We start from the raw sequence: 6,482 nt of genomic DNA on the forward strand, positions 1-6,482 counted from the left end.
TTTGTGCTTTATGTTATTGACAATAAGTTCATGCAACTCAAGAAGTTCAACACAAGATATTTCATAACATTCAATCATATTTTTTTTAATCTTAAACTTACATAAATAAATAAATGGCGACACAAGACAGTAAATAAAAATAAATTATTTATCGACTAGGTGACTTAACATATTTCAACGCATTACAAAAAATTTACAATTCATACTTATATACAATTTGTACAAACATAGTAATAACTTCACTTATTCCGATATAAACAAATTCAGCCTTTTAAGTACAACTATTTGAATGTCAAACGTTCCAAGGAATTTAAATATCTACTAACTTTAGCTATATGCTACTTGTTGTATGGAATCACTTATATGTACAAAAGAAACTTAATAGTATAATACATTAACGATATATATATATATATATATATATATATATATATATATATATATATATATATATATATATATTATGATTAAGACCATATTTTCGCAATGTCTATTTCGACAGCTGTAAAGCAGAGTTGGTCTTCTCGTAATAATATTTTATAAAGATATAGGTACGTGAAATTTATTGACATTTTTGATTATTATGGCCTAAACTCCACCACAAATTTATTAATTTAACTAATATTTAGCAGCTATATGAAATAATAACTGTGAATGATACTGTGCAAACTATGACAAAATGAGTCAGCATCCAAAACTGAGTTTTGTTTAAAATAAAGATAAATATATTTGAATAAATATAAATTTAAATAAATCAGATCAGTTTATAGATCCTAATCTATAATGGAATTAATAAATCTGTCAAAAATGTAAAATCTACATAAGAAAAAAGGTTTATGCGAATATCTTATAAATAAAGAGAATATTAACAAAAAAAAATCAACTGTTTAAACTGACTTGATATCTGAGGCCCATATAAAGAACATAGATTTTTCATACTTTCAAAAATCCATCTATATTACAATACTGAATAACAGAAAATTATAAAAAAAAGACGAAATAAAATAAAGAAAATTCAATATTTAAGATAGTTTCAATTTTCAATTTAAATTCAAATTAATAAACAATGCAAAATTTCATTTCAAACTAAAAGACTAAAAATTTAAGAAGATTGAGGTTGGTCGTCAATTTTTCGATTTACGGTCACTAATTCAGATTATGATTTCATACAGCGCACCAAATTGCGATTTGTTTCACATATTTTCTGATGTACAGGAGTTATCAGCGCTTGGAATATTGCTTTTTTTCAATTCATCAAATAATTTATGTTGAATTCAAAAATGGAATGATTCATTCACTAGAGATAATATTAGTAATGAAAAACTAATTCCAAATGTAAAGAAAATTAGGAAACCAACCATTAGGATCAAAGCATCGATTAATTAATTCTGCATAAATCTCTAACAAAATAGCATAAAATTATAAAGTTTACCAACAAAATTCTAAATAAACCTAAGCAGAGTTTAGTATGAAGAGCAATCGGCAGAAGTAATATTTAGGTACAGTATAATATGAAGTTTAGCACATGAAAAAAACGTCGAACTATCATCTTCCGTATTCATAGTCAACGAATTATTCGTTACCGTTCATTTTTTCCCTACTATGATTCGAGCATTTCGATTTGCGTCCGAGCGATTCCAAGTAAGCAGCCGGAGCCCAGCCATCTACACCGCTTCCTAAAAATTACATAATTTAATTTATATTGTTTTTAATTTCAATCAGTTAAATGTAAAAATTTGGACCTTCAATGAGCAAAAGCAAAATTTCAAAAACTATGTCGATCAAAATACAATAATTAAGCAAGCACATTAAAACAACAATATAGCATACATGCATTGTTGTAACATACAATTTATGTATTAGTAAGGATAGTGTTTTATGGATGACCAAAATATGTTAGTACATTGATAACAAAGTAATTATAAATGTATAATGGCTGTGGCATGACATCTGTTATAAAAATACATGTTCAATAAAATTTTGAACATTAAACGTAAAATTGCCTTTACCTTAGAATTATATTTAATATAAAATTGTCGTTATCATGTTATACATATATGCAACAACTTGAAACTTCTATCAAGCGATAAATTTTGCGGAATATAAATATACTGATACCAGAACCAAAGCTACTATGAAGTTATAGGTCTAAGCATACCACAAACAACACCATAAATTAATAAGAAAAATGGAAGTTTCTTAAGTTTAAATAACTTTATATCATAATATTCAAAAAGGACTATTAATGCCGATGGTAAATCGCCAATATTTTTATTATTGCTCCTAGATTATACAAAATAATAATCGATTGGTTCTAATCTTGTGGCTTAAGTAATCCGAAGAAATCATACAAAATTCTGTTAAAAATTGAGCCACTCGATGTAAATTGTTGAGGCTGATTCGGTTAAAAATTACAAACTTAATCAATTATTGTATTTTCAGAATGCTTAGGCAGGTTCAGAGGCTATGGCCATTCAAATTCTCAACATAATAGTGCCAAATATATAATCGTCTTATTATATGGATTTAATATTATTGAGATAAAAAAGGAAGAATCTGATGATAAATAGAGATAGTTTACAACTAACAATATTCCGTTGATAAAGGTTGAATTAAAAGTAATAAGTAGTATACTACTTATAAATGATCTTTATAAAGATCATTCCTTAACGTCAGAATTGGAGGTAAACTGTTATAAGGTATAATTTCATTTACGACTATTTATTATATACCGGCACAATCTAAAAATATTTTAAACATCTTGAAATTAAGTATTATAATTTTTCTTATCTTTTCAAAAATGGCATATTTAATAAGTCAATAGTCAATACACAAAATTCTGTGACTTCTCTATGTCGAGTATATTCGCTAATCACAATTAACTGGTTAAACTGTTGGCCAATTAGATTAAAACTACTTTCCAAACGAACGAACACATTCCACTCGACGAGTTTCCTAAATAGTAGGCATATAAAAATGAGCAAAGTATTTTGTGATAATATAATAAATATCCATTACAAGAGAATATTGGAATACATATATAATTTTTATTTAGTCCTGGTAAAGCCTTTGCGTTAACGAATTAAGCAATAATACTTGAGAATAATACAGTTTGATAGCTTAGAACTTCTTCAAATATTAAACGGAAGGAAACCCATAACCATTTTTACAAGCTCATTTTTATTCATAAAGCTGCAGATAAATATTACCGAAATATATCCTCTAAAAAAGGCAAAATATAGAAATTTTATTTAGTCCAAAGTGAATCCTTTGAGGTCAACATATTAAATGATATGAGTACTAATACCGTTTGATGGCATTGTAGCTATTAAATCTATTGAATTAGAAGTAAACCAATAATGCAATAATCATATACCACAACCCGATTTTTTCTAAAATAATTTGAAAAGTAATACAATGGTCTTAAAAACAAACACGTTCATAATTGATTAAATATAAACATCAACCAAACCTAACATACCAAATCAAAAAATAGAGAAACATGCACAAAATTGGTGGCGGTCATTTTCGTCGTTACATACCTATTAATTTAACAAACCACCAACCGGCGCAACCGACTTTAAGTAATCAACGGTTTCGCCTTCTTTCATTGAGACTTGGCTGTGACCTACAGCGCAGTAATCAGCCAAAACGACATAACGCCCGGACTAGAAACAAATATTTACATTTGCTTTTAACTGGCCATTGAAAAAATACGTTTATATATAGGTACTTTGAAACTTAAACAATAATATTACTCCAACGCTCATCTGCAGAATCTCTTAACAACAATCGTTTTTTTTTACAGTTGAAATAAATATAATTCAAGAAATTTTTCACCACCATATCCCAAAAACCTAATGAGCTATACTAAATTCAAATTATAAAATTTGATAAAAAACATTTAAGTCGATTTATCTCGCTATTCAGTAACTTATCAAACTCAATCAGCCTTAACTTTCGGCAATAAAATCTGAAATGGCGTAAAATGAAAAATGATATGAAGTATCTTATGACAGGTTAATATGACTATGATCATTGTAAGTTTACATTTAAAAATTAATACTACAATTATACTATAAACATGTTAAACAACAATATGGAATATAGGCAAAAATCGAATGGTGTCATTACTGTGTTTTTTTTTAATATTTATAATCAAGGTATAGTAAGCAAGGGTATTTATTTTAACTAAATCCTAGTTCTAGTGTTACTTTAACACAAGAGTATTCCGTTTTGTAGCTGGCACATTTTATTAGATGGCAGTTTTTTATGAGATACGTCAAAATTGTTTCTTTAAAAAATTATTTATTCAGCATATTTGTGAACGAAATTATAAAATATGCTATGCAAATCTCAAAATGTCGCATCATTCGTTATAAAAATATTTATAAATTCGAACGTGAATAAAATGCGTAATATGCAGTCTCCACACAAGTAATTAAATCCTAAATCTGTTGTAAACAAAATACCATAAATTGAATACCATAACTGTTAAAATAACTAAAGCTTTTGCAATACTCTTTGATTAAATGGAACAAAACAAACTAACTGGCTTTTGCAACTTGATCTGTTTATAAAATGGTAGTAGAAAATTATATCTTCAAAAAAAGTATTTATATAAGAAAGCAAGTTCAAAAATTCCGATAAACATAACACAAATTGCGATAGGTACTAAAGCTTTTCTGAACATTTTAATATTGATACATCTCGATTGATCTCAAAGTTAATGGTCTTTAACTCATTTTAATGAAAATGGGATTTCTAAGGTTTCCTGATGTTGTTATTAACAATTTTCTTAATGCTCCAATGAAGCTACAAATACTGAATACTTTACTATACTGAATACTACAACATTCAACAAATTTAATAATAAAAATAAAATTTAGATCGCTTATAAATTAAATAAAATATAAACAGAAATTATAAGCGGTAACTGATAAATAAAATAACACTAAATAAAATAAATAAACAACTAGCTTTTTGCAATACTAACAAGTTATTATTTTATTAATAATTATTATAAAAAAAATTATATGATATTAAAATTTTGAATCTATCTAAGAAATTTAATTTTTGTTATAACTATATGATATACCAGAAAGAAAATGTATGTTAGAACCTGCGTAAAATACGCATATGAATTTTAACCATTTTTTTTTCAAATTGATGTTTCTATCTATAATGCATATAATGAATATATGAATCGCTTACCGGTGGTTGATTTTTATCGCCGTCTTCCTCTTCACTGTTAGAGTATTCTGAAGAGGAAAGTCCTAAATCCAAGCCTTCCTGATCTTCCTTTTCGGAACTGCTGACGGAATGTGAACCGACGTGCCAACGGCGTTGTTACAGAAACTGCCTTCGCAACTCATTGTACGCAGAGCTACATTCTGCGAATTCTGCACGAGGTCTCCAGGAACTGACCTGCCTAAGCATTCTGAAATAAGATAAGTAATTAAGTTGGTAATTTTTAACCGAATTAATTAAATTACAAGATTAAAAACTTCTTCAATGATTTAAAGAGCACTGTTGGTGAAGCACTAGAGAAGGATAATCACTGAGCATATCTTCCACTTTGAAAAAATATAAATTTATTTACTCAATCTTGAAATAAAAACTAAGCATTTAATTAATTTAAAAATTGAACTTGCTTGTGGTTCATAGCAGAATACTCTTTAATTTTTTCTCCTTTGAGTTCTTGCAATTGATTTAATAGAACCCTTTTATTTCAGCCACCCATATTTGCTTCTGCTCCATTGTCGCAGCCATTATGGTATGAACTTCTTGTCTTCCTTGGAGCCAGACTTCAAACTTCCTTGGATCTCCTTTTAAACAGATTCCGTTAGACCAATTTCAGACATCTTAAAAGAAGATTGACATGATTTCATTATTTCTGAAAAAAAATATGTTTTTACTGAAATAAAGTAACATCGACTAAAAGCAGAATTCTAAAATCAGAAAAAAATCAGGATTCTAAATCAATTTTTGGGTGCATGATCCATTAAAATTTCACATGCTCGGCATAGTAAAATGTAGATATTATCATTTTGTCAAATTCAAATATTAAATTTTATTTTGAGCTACACAAGATTGTCATGTACAATATACTTCAGGATAATTTTAAAACCATTGGTTTCTTCATATTTTCAACAAAGGCACCAAAATATAAATAATTACAACTCTCAATCGTCTACAATAAATTTACATTGATATATATGCTAAATGATTATTACAACAACCTCATTTGGAAAATGAGATGTCCCTCTAGTTTGATATTGTATTACTTAATAAAGAACAAAATAGAAAATCATCCAATTACTTTATTGCTTTCTGTATATCTGAAATCATAAAAATATCCATCATGGTTAATTATTACCTTCAAATATGCTTATAATGATAAGTGGTCTTGCTATGTGATCCCTTTGTAGCTTCTTTACAAAATAACATGACATTATGGTAAAGAAAGATATGTCTCTGCT

The 6,482-nt window shown here is 27.4% G+C and overlaps 1 pseudogene; it reads right to left on the reverse strand.

Annotated features, from left to right (window-relative positions):
* Positions 1–1,592: 1,592 nt before the first annotated feature.
* Positions 1,593–6,482, reverse strand: part of LOC113377191 — a 72,673-nt pseudogene continuing 67,783 nt past the window's right edge.

The sequence above is a fragment of the Ctenocephalides felis genome, unplaced genomic scaffold (genome assembly GCF_003426905.1).
Source record: "Ctenocephalides felis isolate EL2017-DRISC unplaced genomic scaffold, ASM342690v1 CF-g0.4_SCAFFOLD_01886, whole genome shotgun sequence".
Taxonomy (NCBI): Eukaryota; Metazoa; Arthropoda; class Insecta; order Siphonaptera; family Pulicidae; genus Ctenocephalides; species Ctenocephalides felis.